This window comes from Giraffa tippelskirchi, chromosome Y, assembly GCF_054371585.1.
Source record: "Giraffa tippelskirchi isolate mGirTip1 chromosome Y, T2T-mGirTip1v1.2.pri, whole genome shotgun sequence".
NCBI classification, from domain to species: Eukaryota; Metazoa; Chordata; class Mammalia; order Artiodactyla; family Giraffidae; genus Giraffa; species Giraffa tippelskirchi.
In genome coordinates, this window is record NC_137290.1 from 25163206 (window position 1) to 25181134 (window position 17929).

Genomic DNA, 17929 nt, shown 5'->3' on the forward strand with positions numbered 1-17929 from the left:
CCCCCTCTACAACTCTCCATGGTCTGGTAATTCCCACGCCTTAAACTGAGACCCTACATGGAGTTGAAGTATTTGTCTTGAGGACCTGGCCAAACAATACACAGTCACATACGGTTGATGCTTTCTATTTATCCTTCGGAATTATTTCATGCTTACTTGTTTCTCCCTCTCGATCTATTTCACCACCAGACCACTCTTCATTACTTTCCTGTCCGAGAGAACTAGCTGGCCATTGATCTTCATGTGAAGCACCTTCTTAGATTTTCTATTTTAGGTAAAGGGGGACACTCCATCATAAGCTTCTCAAAATCGGGGGTTTCCTTTCAAAACAGACAGAGACACAGACACAGATATGTCAACCTATCCTCTCTCAACAACACTAAAGACAGCTTTAATCTTTCAAGTCAGTTCCCAGGAGAGAGAGTCTGTGAACTTTTACATTTCCTCTCTCAGTTCAGTTCAGTCGCATAGTCGTGTCTGACTCTTTGCGACCCCATGAATTGTAGCACACCAGGCCTCTCTGTCCACCACCAACTCCAGGAGTCTACTCAAACCAATATCCATCAAGTCAGCGATGCCATCCAACCACCTCATCCTCGGTCGTCCACTTCTCCTCCTGCCGCCAATCCTACCCAGCATTAGGGTCTTTTCCAATGAGTAAACTCTTCACATGAAGTGGCCAAAGTATTGGAGTTTCAGCTTCAACATCAATCCTTCCAATGAACACCCAGGACTGATTTCCCGTAGGATGGATTGATTGGATCTCCTTGCAGTCCTAGGGACTCTCAAGAGTCTTCTCCAACAACACACTTCAAAAGCATCAATTCTTCAGCGCTCAGCTTTCTTCACCATCCAACTCTCACATCCATACATGACCATTGAAAAAAAACCATAGCCTTGTCTAGATGGACTTTTGTTGGCAAAGTAATGTCTTTGCTTTTAAATGTGCTATCTAGGTTGGCCATAAACTTCCTTCCAAGGAGTAAGTGTCTTTTAATTTCATGGCTGCAGTCATCATCAGCAGTGATTTTGGACCCCCCCCAAAAAAAGTCTGACACTGTTTCCACTGTTTCCCCATCTATTTCCCATGAAGTGATGGGGCCAGATGCCATGATCTTAGTTTTCTGAACGTTGAGCTTTAAGCCAACTTTTTCACTCTCCTCTTTCACTTTCATCAAGAGGCTCTTTAGTTTTTCTTCACTTTCTTTTTTTTTTTTTATAAATTTATTTATTTTAGTTGGGGGCTAATTACTTTACAATATTGTAATAGTTTTTGCCATACATTGACATGAATCAGCCATGGGTTTAGGGTGGTGTCATCCGCATATCTGAGGTTATTGATATTTCTCCCGGCAATCTTGATTCCAGCTTGTGTTTCTTCCAGCCCAGCGTTTCTCATAATGTACTCTGTGTATAGAGTTAAATAGGCAGGGTGACAACATACAGCCTTGACATACTCCTTTTCCTATTTGGAACCAGGCTGTTGTTCCATGTCCAGTTCGAACTGTTGCTTCCTGACCTGCATATGGGTTTTTAAGCCACGGACCCCAATCTTCACCGTACAACTATTTACAAGAACTAGGACATGCAAGCAACCTATATGTCCATCGGCAGTGAAGGGTTAAGGGAGTTGGGGTACATATACACAATGGTATGTTACTCAGCTCTTAAAAGAAATGCATTGAACTCAGTCCTAATGAGTTGGAATGAATATGGAGCCTATTAAACAGAGTGAAGTAAGTCAGAAAGAAAAAACAAATACTGCATGTTAACACAAATATATGGAGTTTAGGACCACGTAGATCGTACTGGACATCCAACATGCAGGACAGCAAATAAGACACAGACATATAAGAACAGACTTTGGACTCCGTGGTGGAACGTGAGCCTGGGTTAATTTGAGAAAATAGCCCTGAAACATTTATATTACCTTATGCAAAATAGATGTTCAGGGCAAATTTGATGCGTGAAGCAAGGCAACCAAAGTCATGTTGTGGGACAACCCAGAAAGACATGTAGGGGAGGGCGGTGGGTGGTGGGTTCAGCATTTGGGGGGAGACGTGTATATCTATGGGTGATTCGTGTTGGCCAATGTATGGCAAAAACCGTCATGGTTTTATAAAGTAATCATCCTCCAGGTAAAATAAATAAGTTAAAAGACTATTCTCCATAATCCTGCACAGTGGTCAGTATTCTCAGAATGAGAGTGGCAGGTGAAAAAGATGTAAAAGAAAACAAAACCAGAAACAAGTGTGATGATCAAAACGGAATCAAATGATGGTCAGTGGGGAACAGCCTAGCAGAAAGGAGGCTCACAGACCTTTATAGAAAGGGGACTTCAATAGTAGGTGGGCCCCAATTTAAGAGGAGCCTGAGGGTAGCCTTGTTGGCCATGGAATGCCAGTTCAGAGATGTTCAGCTGAGTCAGATATAAATTGGAGTGACATTGCCCTGACCAGAACACTTCATCTACCTCAAGCTTCTCTACTTAGAACCTGTTTTTCACTACAGTTGTCTACTCCTGCTGTCTCTTGCAGATTCCCTCGTTCCTTGGTGTTACACTGCATTCCACGGACTCTCACTTTCTCCACAAGTGAAATAAATGACCCAAGTTTCTGGGAAACACTTATGCCAGTGCTCGATCCCTGGGCTCCTCACCTCTCGTCCCCCCAGTACCTCTCGTGGAAGAGCCTTCCTCCTCATATAGTACCGCACTGGATTGGGCCACAGATCCTTTATGACGCTTTGTCAGGGCAATGAGGGAGGTCAGCACAGGACTGGCCAGACCCTGAGCCCTTCCGTGCACCTCCAAGAACCCCAACATACATCATCAGTTCTGGCCCAGTGGCCGCGTGGGGCCCTATCTCAGCAATCCGGTCAGATCCTGTGAAATTGTGGTCCAAGAACCAGTTGAAAAAGTTAACGCTGCTGTCGTGGTGCCTGCGGCTGTATGCCTTACGTTCAAATCCCTGGTTCCAGTGAATTAGGGTGGAATGAGATGCTCGATATCCTGCAGGAAAAGGAGTATGGGAGAAAGACCTAAATCACTTTCCAATTCAACCTACACTTTTCTGCCCCCACTCCCCAAATCCAAGGACCTGCCTCTTACCAGTGACATTAATGAGATAGTCCTTAACAAGCACTTCATTCTGGAAATACCTATTCTTCCAGAAGGACAATGTGATGTTGCAGTGATGAGTGGGATTCCTGAGTTCTTCCACCTGCCAGGACAAAGTGTGGGGAGTGGTGTAGGGGTGGGTGGGTATGACACATCTTTACAGAAGAGCTGTCCTTTCCTGTTTCCAGGGGTAAATCATGCCCTCTCCCCTCCCCAGTCACCTTCCCTCCACAATTATCAGTGTCCCCTGCATGACCTTCAAGTTGGTGATGAAGTGAAGCATGTCTTCATCTTGGTCAGCCATCATAGCTGACATTTGGGGGTGGTTCATAAACTGCTTTAGGTCAAGGAGCCTCTAGATGCTAGAGGAAAAAAGTGCTGGAAGGACAAATCTAGCCTAAAGAGTAAAATGGCACTATCTGACTTCAACTTGCGATGAGTTAACTCCTCACATTTCTGTTAACGTAGACTGTATGAAGGCATGACAAGCCCCAAGGCTGTACCTATGAATGCACTACCAGAGGAGGTTCTGTTCCTAACAGGAAAGGCCCTAAGCTCCATCTCAGCCTCCTAAAACATAGGTTACTTCTGGAAAACAGGCACTCCTACGTACAGGCACTCCTATGTGCATGAGCATTTACACAACCGAACCTCACCCCCAAATTCACTCAGCTTTTCAGAGAAGACCTGGATCCCAGACAAGCCTTTCCTCTGAAGAGTCCCTGGTGCTAATGACAATTCTGATTGGGACCTCTGCAAGTAAAGCCCAAGTAGCAATTTGTGCTAATCAGAACAGCAAGGACATCATACCGAATATCGGGAACAGATACACAGAACGGTAACCAATACCCAGCATCCAAAAAATACATTTTGTACCAGAACTGCCAGATCTCTAAACCGCTTCTGCAATTACCCAGGTTAAAAAAAAAAAAAAAAAAAAAACCTTCACAAGCACCACACCAAGGGATACAACTTCGACCCAGAATTCACGGATTCCCTGGATGATGGCACTTCTGTGTTCTAGACTCAGCTTCCGCCTCTGGCAGTTGTTGTGCGAGCGTGGGCCCTTTGGGCTTTCTTATTCACGGAATCCAGCTCCACCTGCAGGGCCTTCAGGGCCTCCAGTGCGGGCTGGTCCCTGGGGGCTCTGGGGCTTGGATGTTCCTGGCCCTGTTCCTGCGAGGACACCTGTTCCTGCTCCTCGTAGGCCACCACCTCCACCTCCTCCATGACGTCTAACACCAGCAGCTGGAACTCCTGCCCGAATCCCGCCAACTCTCCCTCCTCCAGGGCCGCACCTTCCTCTACCGCCTCCACCCAGAAGAGGGCGGCCTCCTCGCCTGGTGCACTACCTGCGGCCTGCATTGCCTCTGCCGCCCCCACCGTGCTGGTAGGTCCCAGGGTCCCTCCCTCGTGAAGACCCAGGCACACAACTAAGACCCAGGATCCTGGGGTGCTGCCGCATTTCTCTGGCCCTGTCTCACTCTCCATGGTGTTCTGGCCGTAGCCCAGAACCACGAAGAAGCTGGACGTGAGAGCACAGCCGGCAGCCGGCAAAGCCTGCCCACCGGTGGCAGTCTACGTGGCACAACCAACTGGTTACTTGCCCACAGCCAATGAGCAGGGAAAGGGAGACAGCCATGCGCAGAACCGTGTGCCACCACGCATGGGTAATATGCTGGCGGGAAGGACCTGAACTCTATACCCTGACCTCCAGACCTCTTCACAGAACCAATCTAATGGAGTCAAAAGGCTTTCGCTCACGGGACACACCCCTTGGAATTCTGGGCACGCAGGGGCCCAACTTGGCTCAGTGCACAGTGCGCCGGTCCACACAAGCCATTTGCCTGACCAACAGTGTAGATGTGCCAGACCAGCGACTGGGCGAGCCAGGCCAGCTGGAGTCGAAGGCAAGGAATCTGAAGGTGACACTGCAGCCACCGTCAAGCTTGAAGTTGCCACTGGGGCAGCGGGCGACTCTGTGTGCTCAGGGATTCACACAGGTGACACAGGGTTTGTGGGTACATCAGGGACACAGGTGCTCACCTTGGATCTAAACGGCAAGCCACGGGCAGAGCGTGGGTTTGGTGGGGGGTGGGGGGCGGCGGGGGAGGCGCTATTACCGCTGACCTCACCAAAGTTCACCACCTGCAGAGTCCGTCCCTAACCATGTGCCTTAGGCTTGAGCAGTGTCAGGAATGCAGCCATACTCTGAGGATGAAGCAGCACACTTTCCTTGGCTCGCTCTTCGGGCCCCACAACGCAGCCCCAAGCCAAACCACCCTGGAGCCCCTGGCCTGCTGTCTGTCAGCTCTTGGCCTTTCCCCTGGCCCAGAGCTTAGAGCAGGCACCCCGGCGGCTAAGGATGTGCTCCTGCGGATGCACTTCCCAGAGAAGCAGAGCTCCTCCTGCAAGTGTTTCAAGTGGACCGAAATTCTCCTCCTGACCATTGCTTCCTCTCTTCCTCTCGGCCACATAGCTAACGTGGGCACACTGAACTTAAGTGCCTGGATAGATGCAACGCTCACACTCTGCCTCCTAGGATGTCTGGTGTTTCACACTGAGCACCTAACTTAGGCCACACACACACACACACACACACACACACAGAGGAACAGGTGACACAAGCACAGACGTGTACACACATACGCGTAACGCACCGGGATACAAATGCAAACAGGTGTTTCAGAGACTGAAGAACCAATGGTTTACAGGAAATGCAAAGATTTCCTTATTTCTCATAGGGAAATGTTCATTCTGATCATCAGATGTGAAATATAGAGAAGTTCGAATTTCACGAAGGAAAATTAGTGCCTAGATTTTGATGCAGTTAATAAAGAAAACTCCAGATTTCATGGTGGACAGTCATTCTTTTCTATATAAGAAATACAAAGAATTAAGTATTTCACGAAGAAACAGTGGTGCCCAGAATTTCTTTTATGAAACAGAATTCCAATTCCCTGTTGGTTCCCATATCTTAATTGCATACTTCATGTCAGTAAAATTTCATTGAGATTTTCACATAGGAAATGTATACAACTTCAGAGTTCAGGCAGCAAAGCATATGCTCAACTTTTCATATCTGAAATACCTGGAATTCCCCATTCATGTAGGAAAACGTGTGCACAGATATCCACATGTGAAACAGACAAGATTCCATATATGATGAAAAAATTATACAAGTAGATTTTCAAACATGAAGTACATATTTCCTATTTCATGTAGAAAAATCTGCACCCATGTTCTCACATGTGAGATAGAGAAAATTACATATTTCATACAGAAAAATCATCTTTCGGATTTTCCTCAGCACGAAGCAGGGAATGCAAAGCAGTGCTCTGGAACAACCCAGAAAAATAGCGTAGGAGGGCATGTGGGAGAAGCTCCACGATGGGCGGGACCCCGATATACTTATGGCTTATTAATGTTGATGCATGGCAGAAACCATCACGATATTGTATACTAATTAACCTCCAGTTAACATTTAAGAAAATGTTACAGTTTGAGAAAAGTGAAAGAACAAGGGGACTCGACTCTGCTCTGTGGTGACCTAAATGGGAAGGAAATGCAAAAATGAGGGGATATATGTACACTTAAAATGGATTCACTTGGACATACGTACTCAGAAACTAAAGCAACATTGTAATGCAACTATAGCCCGATGATAATTGTTTCAATCATATTACATGTCAAGTATAATTCCAGCAGTGAATAAATAAATGGTAGCCTCGTTTGCAATATATATCCATGGGGACATTATTCTAAGTTAAATATTTCAGTTAGAGGAAGATGAAATCTTTTACATCACATGACATTGTGAAGTTGAAATCCCTGCATTATAGAAACAGAGTAGAATGTGGTCCTCGGGCTACTGGAAATGGCCCGTGATGGTCCAAGTTACCAACTTTTAGTCACCGGTTGAATAAGCTCATCAAGGAAGATACTGTAATAGAGGCAGGATGGAAAACGGTGTTGCAGGCCTCAGCCCAAGACCTTCAGTGGAGTTAGAAACCCCAACACCACCCACAGAAAGCCTCTGAGCAGAGTGCAGTGAGCTATATTACAGCCTTCCCACAGAGCCCTCTAGGCCCTTGGGCCTTGGGATGGGGAATGAACTGTGGAGCTTGGGAACAGGCTGTGTCTTGCAGAGTCCCAGAGCCTTTGCTGAAGCCACTGACTGGTCTGGCCCAGGTTTCAAAGCAGTGGCCAACGTGTTCCATTCCCACCTCCACGACTGAATGGTTGTGGCAATCTGCATGGGTCACAGTCTACAGGACCCAGCTCTCCAACTGGGTAGACTGAGGAGGCTGAGGGTCAGCTACATAGTGGGTACCTGGCTCCCTCATTGAAGGTGGCTGGACAGTGTATGGGGGCCTTGGAAAGAGGAGGGCACAGAGAACTGAGAACTGCCTCTTCCACCTAGGACTGGGCACTTCTGGAAGTAACAAGAGTGGGTGCTAGATGAATGCTCCATGACTAGGATAACCGGCCTGCACAGGGAACCCCCACATCCCAACCAGTACCGTGGAGGGTGAATGTCAAGCTTGGGACCTATCCTTTCGGGAAATAGGGAATAGGGAATATTTGCTTCCCTCAAGGATTACAGGAACACAGTTAGCTGACCACCAGTTACTTCAAGAACACAAGATCTGACACCAGGAAATTTGCAAGAGCTAATCACATCCATCCCTCACCTTTCCTATACATAGCCTTTGCTGAACGCTTTGAGGGAGTGGTGTTTTTTTTTTCTTTTTTCCATTGCCTTAGGCTTTTATTCTTTTTTAATACAAGCATTTAAAATTATGAACACTTCCAAACATGCATCTCATGAATTCTGGTACACTGTGTTTTTATTATCACTGAGTTAAAATATTTTCTAATTTTTCTTTTTATTTTTTACCTCTTTTTTAAAATTTATATCAATTGGAGGCTAATTACTTTACAATATTGTAGTGGCTTTTGCCATGCATTCACATGTAACAGCCCTGGGTGTACATGCGTTCCCCATCCCGACCCTCCCACCTCCCTCCCCATCCCATCCCTCAGAGTCATTCACCCCAGTACACCAGCCCTGACACCCTGTCTCATGCATCGAATCTGGACTCGCGATCTATTTCACATACTATACATGTTTCAATGCTATTCTCTCAAATCATCCCACCCTCACCTTTTCCCACAGAGTCCAGCAGTCTGTTCTTTACATATGTGTCTCTTTTGCTGTCTAACATATAGGGTCATCATTACCATCTTTCTAAATTTCATATATTTGCATTAATATACTGTGTTGGTGTTTTATCTTTCTGGCTTACTTCGCTCTGTATAATAGGCTCCAGTTTCATCCACCTCATTAGAACTGATTCCAATGCATTCTTTTTAATGGCTGAGTAAAATTCCATTGTGTGTATGGATCAGAGCCTTCTTCTCTTTTTGTCTGCCAATGGACATCTAGGTTGTTTCCATGTGCTAGCTATTGTAAACACTGCTGTGAATAACATTGGGGTACATGAGTCTCTTTCGGTTCTGGTTTCCTCCATGTGTATGTCAAGCAGTGGGATTTCTGGGTCATATGGCCATTCTATTCACAGTTTTTTAAGGAATCTTCAGGTTTCCTTTTCACTGGGTGCTCTTGACCTTCGGGTGAGAAAGGAGCTGTAGTTGGGTGTCACCTAGGCTGTCTAACCAAAGCACTCCTTGCTGGGTTGCCCATTTGGTTAGGTCATTGAGTGACATGGATGAACTATGCAGTCCATACCTTTCTTGGGTTCTTCCAGGCAGCTAGTCTAGCTCCTCGATTTGTTATTGTCAATAAGGATGTACGGAGGACTTCCTATCCCCCCTGCACTGTGCAAAGATTGCCCTGGAAGGTTGAAAGTGTTACCAAACCCATTGTCCAGGGGAAGAAACTGAGGCTCAGAGAGGTAGTTCACCCATTCAGGGTCGCACAACTAATAGAAGCAGAGGAGTAGGATCTGAATTCACCTCCTTTGGGCTCCAGCATCCAAGCAAATGTGGTCATGCTTGTCATTCTTGGGTCCGACCTTTAGTTGCCAACTGCACCAGCCCTGAGATCCAGAAATCAAACCAGATTTGGTTTTTAGATTCTTTCCCTTTGAGCCCTGGCGGAGGTGGATATAGTTCACTCCTGATCTTGCTAGGCTGTTTGTGGCTCTTGCCCTTTTACGATTTTCTCTTCCATGATCCCACTCATGGTAACCATTGCTCTAGAATGAAGACAATACAGAGTTGATGGGGATTTCCTCTTTACAAACTTGTAGGTAACAGATTATTTACCTACAGATGGATGACAGTCACTACTGGGAGAGGAAACATAAACAGGTTAAATGAAATTATTGTTAGAAATAGACTTTTCCCCATTTTTGCTTGTATATGCAGGAAACTCCTGTTGTTTGATCGGTTTTCCTTTTGTTTGAGACATGGAAATGGGTGCCTTTCCTCTGGAATCAGTTACAAGTAGAGAAACAGTAGAAGCACAATGGTGGTTGACTCTGTTTCCGGGCAGGGAGCCAGATGGGGGCTGGGCAGCTGGGTGACCTGGAGACAGTGCTCCCCCAACTGAAATGGGCCAGTAGTTCTCAGCCTCAGCCAGCCTTGAAGCCCTGTGACCCAGAATGGCCAGGTCTTCTGCTCTTTCAGGCAAGCCTAAAATCTTAATTTCTGTGTGAAACTTCCAGATTTCTGAATTGGCCAGCACATTCTAAGTTATAAGCAACAAATAACGAAAGATTGGAAAGCATTGGGTCAAATCATTGCTTCCTAAATAACACGTCTGCTCACCCCACGTGGCTCTTGGGCTGTGAGTTTGCGTTCCCTGCTTTAAGGCTTGGCTTATTTCTTTGAGTCCTGGACACAAAGAGTAAAAGACATAATGCTTTGGGAATATGTGGGAAGAGCCGAAGTGGTGATTCAAGAACCCATGTCTCTGGCCTCTCCTCTCTGTCTTGGTTTTCTTTGTGTCCCAGGACAAGGGATTTCTCAGGCCCTCTTTTATTTCTAATCTGTAAAATGGAAGCACCAGCTGGAATCAAGATGGCTGGGAGAAATATCAATAACCTCAGGTATGCAGATGACATCACCCTTATGCCAGAAAGTGAGGAAGAACTAAAAAGCCTCTTGATGAAAGTGAAAGAGCAGAGTGAAAATGTTGGCTTAAAGCTCAACATTCAGAAAACTAAGGTCATGGTATCCGGTCACGTCACTTCATGGCAAATAAATGAGGAAACGATGGCTGACTTTATATTTCTGGGCTCCAAAATCACTGCAAATGCTGACTGCAGCCATGTCATTAAAAGACGCTTACTCCTTGGAAGGGAAGTTATGACGAAGCTAGACAGCATATTAAAAAGCAGAGACATTACTTTGTCAACAAAGGTCTGTCTAGTCAAGGTTATGGCTTTTCCAGTTGTCATGTGTGAATGTGAGAGTTGGACTATAAAGAAAGCTGAGAGTTGAAGAATTGATGCCTTTGAACTGTGGTGTTGGAGAAGACTCTTGAGAGTCCCTTGGACTGCAAGGAGATCCAAACAGTCCATTCTAAAGGAGATCAGTCCTGGGTGTTCATTGGAAGGACTGCTGTTGTAGCTGAAACTTTAATACTTTGGCCACCTGATACGAAGAGCTGACTCATTAGAAAAGACCCTACTGCTGGGAAAGATTGAGGGCAGGAGGAGAAGGGGACAACAGAGAACGAGATGGTTGGATGGCATCACTGACTCAACGGAGATGAGTTTGGGTGGACTCCGGGAGATGGTGGTGGACAGAGAGGCCTTGTGTGCTGCCGTTCATGTGGTCGCAAAGAGTCAGACAAGACTGAGCGACTGAACTCTACTGAACTGAAAATTGATCAGTTTTAACAAATCCTGTGTAGTGTTCCCTTCCATCCCTCCCATTCTATGTTTCCCAGTAGTTAACCTGTGCTGCCAAGATTGAGATCTGTATAAATTAGAAATTCACGTGGTTTGGTCCGATGCCATTTTTGAATGTCAGTAACTGAAACACTCTTCAGGCAAGCTCGATTTGTCACCTCTATTCACCTGCAAGTTAAGTCTACTGCTAACGCCACCAGACCAGTGTGACGCAATGTGATTTTTTTTTTTTTTTTCAGCATTGAGCATGTTAAATATTTGTGGATTTCTGGTCCTGCTCTTTTATCTGTGAGTATGCTGCATCCTGTTTTCTTTCTTTTTTTTTTAATGTAGGCATAAATGAAATCTCAGAAGATGTTTATATGACTGTTGAACCCAGCGATTCCAGGGATACTGAGAAGTCAGATAGTAGCGGAAGTGACCCTATCAGTGAAGAGGAATAGAGGTCCAAGAATGAGCCAGAAGATGCTGAAAACACAGAGTTGTCTCAGATGGAAAAAGAGCCATCTGCTGTCAAAAAAAAAAAAAAAGTCCAAATTGTTGAATCCAGTAGAGATGGAAGAGGAGCTGAAAGCACGTCACCAGCCAGTGAGAAAGTGGACTCAAGACCAGTCAAGGAGAAGATGAGGCACCAGCTTGAGAAGGACTTTTCAGACAAAGCAAAACCCTTTCCTCATCCCACAAAGGATAATCTGAAGGGAAAAGGTGAGACCGACTCCCCAAGAGTGCATTTGGGCCTGGATTCTGATTCAGAGAGCAGATTTGTCATAGATTTAAGAGAAGACCTTTCTGCGCTGGAGGGTCGAAAACCTAGGAAGGAAGCCAAAGAAACATCTCCCAAACAGGAGGGTAAGTGACTGTATCAGTTTCTGGTTTCTTGATTTGGTTTTTGAATGTCACATTGCCATTTATAGCATCACATGTCATGTCACATGACACTCAGACATCACGAAGTGTGCACAACAAAGCTTAGGTTAGCTCCAAGTCATCTAGCTAGTTACTGAGCAGGACAAGGACTTGAGCTGGGCCTGCCTACCTTTAACCTTCTTGATACCCAATGTGGTTGATTTTGAGCACAGGAGAAGAAGTCTCTTAGAAAGTAATAGTTGCTTCCAGCAGTCAGGTCATTTTGAACCTAAGCAGTTTCCTTTCCAATATGTTCACTTACATGTCTCAAGTGGTTATCGATGCTAAGACATTGGACAAGTCTGAAATTGATAAAAGCATTCAGGTCAAACACCTTGATAAGTTTATTCTCCCTTACCTCCCCTCACACTGCCCAGGCATCTCAAAATACATTTTCTTACTAGAGTATAAGGTTTTCTGGGTGAGCGGCACCAGACTGCTGAGTTCTTCTTCAGGCCTGTAGAAATCCAAGGGGCATTGTATGATGCACACATGAGCCCGTTTTCTGCCATATTTGCATTTAGCTGACATGGGCCCCAGGCCTCTCAACCTTGGCGCTATTGACATTTTATGCTGGACAGTTCTTTGTCCTGTTTATTCAAGGATGCTTAGCAGTATCCCTGGCCTTTACAAACTGGATGTCAGTAGCATCTACCCAGTGGAGGACTTCAAAAGTGTCTAGACAAAGCTCAATCTCACCTAGTTGTGAACTGCTGCCTGAGTCTTCGCAGTTCTCCCTTTACTGCTGTTGGGGACTGAAAGAGCAGTGGCTTCTTTCAAACTTGCCACACCCCAGGCATGTTGGCAAAGCCTGCAGTGGAACATCAGTTCAGTTCAGTTCAGTTCAGTCGCTCATTCGAGTCTGACTCTTTACGACCCCATGAATTGCAGTACGCCAGGCCTCTCTGTCCATCATCAACTCCCGGAGTCTATCCAAACCCATGTCCATCGAGTCGGTAATGCCATCCAACCATCTCGTCCTCTGTGGTGCCCTTCTCCTCCCGCCCCCAATCCTACCCAGCATTAGGGTCTTTTCTAATGAGTCAACCCTTCGCATGAGGTGCCCAAAGTTTTGGAGTTTCAGCTTCCACATCAGACCTTCCAATGAACACCCAGGGTTGATCTCTTTTAGGATGGATTGATTGGATCTCCTTGCAGTCCAAGAGAATCTCAAGAGTCTACTCCAACACCACAGTTCAAAAGCATCAATTCTTTGGTGCTCAGCTTTCTTCACCGTTCAACTCTCACATCCATACATCACCACTGGAAAAACCATAGCCTTGACTAGACGGACTTTTGTAGGCAAAGTAATGTCTCTGTTTTTAAATATGTTATCTCGGTTGGCCATAACCTTCCTTCCAATGAGTAAGCGTCTTTTAATTTCATGGCTGCAATCACCATCAGCAGTGATTTTGGAGCCCCCCAAAATAAAGTCTGACACTGTTTCCCCATCTATTTCCCATGAAATGATGAGACCAGATGCCATGATCCTGCTTTTCTGAACGTTGAGCTTTAAGCCAACTTTTTCACTCTCCTCTTTCACATTCATCAAGAGGCTCTTTAGTTCTTCTTCACTTTCTGCCATAAGGGTGGTGTCATCCACATATCTGAGGTTATTGATATTTCTCCCGGCAGTCTTGATTCCAGCTTGTGTTTCTTCCAGCCCAGCGTTTCTCATGAGATACTCTGCATATAAGTTAAATAAGCAGGGTGACAATATATATCCTTGACGTACTCCTGTTCCTATTTGGAACCAGTCTGTTGTTCCATATCCAGTTCTAACTGTCGCTTCCTGACCTGCATGCAGGTTTCCCAAGAGACAGGTCAGATGGTCTGGTATTGCCATCTCTGTCAGAATTTTCCACAGTTTATTGTGATCCACACAGTCAAAGGCTTTGGCATAGTCAATAAAGCAGAAATAGATGTTTTTTTCTGGAACTCTCTTGCTTTTTCAATGATCCAGCGGATATTGGCAATTTGATCTCTGGTTCCTCTGTCTTTTCTAAAACCAGCTTGAACATCTGGAAGTTCACAGTTCACGTATAGGTGAAGCCTGGCTTGTAGAATTTTGAGCATTACTTTACTAGCCTGTGAGATGAGTGCAATTGTGTGATAGTTTGAGCATTCTTTGGCATCACCTTTCTTTGGGATTGGAATGAAAACTGACCCTTCCAGTCCTGTGGCCACTGCTGAGTTTTCCAAATTTGCTGGCATATCGAGTGCAGCACTTTCACAGCATCACCTTTGGGGATTTGAAATAGCTCAACGGGAATTCCATCACCTCCACTAGCTTTGTTTCTAGTGATGCTTTCTAAGGCCCACTTGACTTCACATTCCAGGATGTCTGGCTCTAGGTGAGTGATCACACCATCGTGATTATCTGGGTCGTGAAGATCTTTTTTGTACAGTTCTTCTGTGTATTCTTGCCACCTCTTCTTAATATCTTCTGCTTCTTTTAGGTCCATACCAGTGGATCATAGGAATGATTTAAAAGATATTTAGCCCATTGGTGAAGCAGTCAGTGAATTTCTCAGCTGGCTTGGCAAGTGGGTATTGATATGCCCAAGAAAGATAAGAATTAATTAAGGGCCCAGGAGACGCGTGGCCTAAGAACAAATTGGAGATTGTAGCCATAAAAACTCTTATAGTTTGTGAGTTACATACACGGATAGCCAGATTTAATTATGTAGCTCAGTGGTAAGGAATCTGCCTGCCAATGCAAGAGACGCAAATTTGATCCTTGGATTGGGAAGATCCCCAGGGGAAGGAAATGACAACCTACTCCAGTAGTCTTCCCTGGAGAATTCCATGGACAGAGGAGTGTTGTGGTCTATATAGTCCATGGGATCACAAAAGAGCTGGACATGACTTAGTGACAAAACAGACAATGGGCAGCTTCTGACAGGACCCATCTTCTCAGTTCTGTGTCCCCTGGGGTTTTCTTCGTCTCACTGCTTAAAGCAGGAGGGGGGATGGGTTTTGAGCTTTTATCCTCTGTGTTTGTATCATTGTGAACTGTTCAGGTTCCTGAACCTCAGTTCCTGGAATTCATTGAAAGAGGATGGAATATCTCTCAGTGATATGGGGCAGGAAGAGAGAGAGCAGTTGAGGCAGTCAGGAAAGATGGATCACCACCTCATCCCTTAAAATTATGAGTGGCATCTGAAACATCCAATTCTGTGTGGATTGGGGTTTGAGAGAGCACTTCTGATGCTGCATAAAGCAACGGGAGTAGCATTTTTTCAATAAAGTTTGTGGAATTGTTGGGTCCCAGATGGCAGTGTTCCTATGAGTGATAGATTTATACTATTCCTTTCTTTCTGAAGTACATTGTTTGTTTAGTTGTGGGTTTTTTCACTGCTTCCAGAAAGGATTTCAGATATACTGATAAAATGGAAATCAAGACACCGAGAAAAATGAACATGAAATAGTGAGAGATGTAGGGAAAGTTTGTATACAGAAATAACTATGTCAGCCTTCAGAATTAGCAAAGTCACTCTTCCTTTTTGGCCCTGAGCTTCCTGAAGTTGAAGTGAAAAGGGAAAAAACATATGAGTGCTTTAAAATAGCTCATGTCTCCCCCCCCCAAATAGAAAGCACTCCAGGTGATAAAATGAAGCTGAGCTGTTCCTCTCACTGGTGTCGGAAGGAAGTTTCTCTAGCATCCTCTGAACGTGGTGGGAATTTTACGCAAAGGATGATTCTGAAACAAGAAGTCAGTTAGAGGAACTTCACAGAAGTTGAAATCCAGAGCCACCTGAGGATGATTTCGGTCTTGAAGAATTGGCTTCATGTCAGACTCTGCAGTTGAGCATCTTTTCAAAGGTGTGCTTTCACTTACGTGTTTATTAAGTGACTGGTGTTTTGAAGAGTGCTTGGTGACCTCCAAGTGATCTTCAGTTAGGAGTGCAGCTTATACAGAGAAACTGAATCCTCAGATCGAAAGATGGCTTTTCTAGCTAGAGGTCCCAGAGCAGAGGCTAAGGGAGCTCGCTTCAGGACCTTGACTCCACGTACAGGTGTCATATCAGTCGTTTCCAGCCTTCTCTTAAAAAGTCCCTTTTTAATGTACAAGACTGCGACCTAGGTCTGATATAAGTAGGCTAGTTGGGTGGGGTCGCCTTTGGAGTGTTGACCTTTAAGAAATTCACTTCTTTTTGAGACAGCAGGTGAGTGCATACTCCCAAAGTTTTAGGACAAATGGAATTTTCCATGGCCTTTCCTCTCCCTCCCCACTGCCCCAGTAAACCTTCCATATCCTTTAGAAATTAAAACGTTTTAGTGTATAAATGAAGACTCCCCAAAAGTGTGTCAAGCCTGGAAAGTTTTCAGATTGCATACTCCTGCTTTGTTGTTGTTTGTTTGTTTGTCTTTTAATTTGGAAAAGAGCTCGAATGGGATTCTTTCAGAGCAGTTACCACTCTGCTCATAGCCAGTTGCTTGCTTCGGCAAGATGAGAGAGAGAAAGGACCTTTTTGTGGTTGCCCTTTGCCCAAGGAGGTATCAGACTAGCTAATCCACAAGGACAGCATATTTTTTAATCACATGGCAGAAAAGAGAGGCGCAAATGCTGCTTTTGCTTTTGCAAGTTAGAAGCCTTGCCTGTGGGATCTCTACGTTTTACAAGGGGCAAGCTCAAAGCCACTTCTGCCCCTGCAAGGGGAAGGGGTAGAGGCTGTGACCGATATCTGAAAGGTTATCCTGGGAAAGGATGGGGGCAACCTCACTCTAGGTAGAGCTCTTCTCCCAGCCCCACCCTGTGTTCTGGCCCAGGACTTTGGTTGAATTCTTCCCCGGAGGAGCAAGAGGGACAGTCAGTTGTGTAACCACCAAGACCCCCTCCCCCCTCCGCCCTCGGGTGGAAAAGTCAACCTGTCAGCATACTTTTCCTTTCACACTCCTTGATTTTCCTAGAACGACAGCTAACTGAAAATGTCCCCTAGAATAATCAAGAATTCACGTCTTTTCTGGGTGACAGACATCTAAAAATGACAGGCATGGAGTCATGCAGTGGAAGCATGCTGAGCCCCTCAAAAAAGGTGTTGTCATTAAGGGCTTCCTTGGTGGCTCAGATAATAAAGAATCTGCATGCAATCCAGGAGGCCCAGGTTTCTTTCCCTGGGTTGGTTAGATCCCCTGGGGAAGGAAATAGCAACCCACTTCAGTATTCTTGCCTGGGAAATCCCATGGACAGAGGAGCCTGGAGAGCTACAGTCCATGAGGTTGCAAAAGAGTTGGACACGACTGAGCGACCTCACTTTCAGTCTTTATTAAACCCAGTTTGAGGTCCAGGCACATTGTGTGAGATCAAGGATGCTGACTTGCATCCGTGTTTTTTTTGTGTGAACCCGAGGGAATCCTCTCTGGGGATGCATGTTCATCTCTCCAGTGCCTGGGGCCCCTGCAGTCGTAACAGACTCCTTCTCCTTACAGATAAATACTCATGTGGTCACCCCCGGGCCAGCCCTTCTCACTGCCTGACCTCACCCACCAAAATTCTGCCTATTCCTGGGCATGTCTTGGCTAAAACTGTTCTCTTCCAAATTTTCCCTGCTGTCTGTTGAAATGCTGCCCTCCACTCTCATAGCTCATTTTCTCCCAGAAGATGCACTCCAAAAGGCAGCATTTTTCAAACTCAGTCACTCGTAGTCATTATTTTTGTCATTCCCAAAACCTGCTTGTTCACGTATTGCCTTAGTATATTTTCTTATCTGAAGCAGCAGCTGTTTAAAAAAATGAACTCAATTTTGAACTTAAACTTAACTACCACACAGTAGGGAAAACAGTATGTTGTGCTGTGCATAAAAGATGCAAAATGGAGAACTGCAGTCAAAACGAAAGCAAGGCTTCTAAATTCTCCAAAAATACCATTGTGCTGGGGATGGTTCTGTCCTTGGTGTGGAGTTCCCTTGAGTGATAGGTGTCAAGACTGCCAGGACCACACTGAGACTTCTCGTGAAGGAATTAGAAGAGATGAAAGGGAATATTCTTCATTCTGGGTGATTCATTGGTATTCAGTGCT

The 17929-nt window shown here is 45.3% G+C and overlaps 1 pseudogene; it reads left to right on the plus strand.

The window, feature by feature from the left end:
• Positions 1-17929, plus strand: part of LOC145537562 (MYND-type zinc finger-containing chromatin reader ZMYND8-like) — a 43029-nt pseudogene that overhangs the window by 14414 nt on the left and 10686 nt on the right.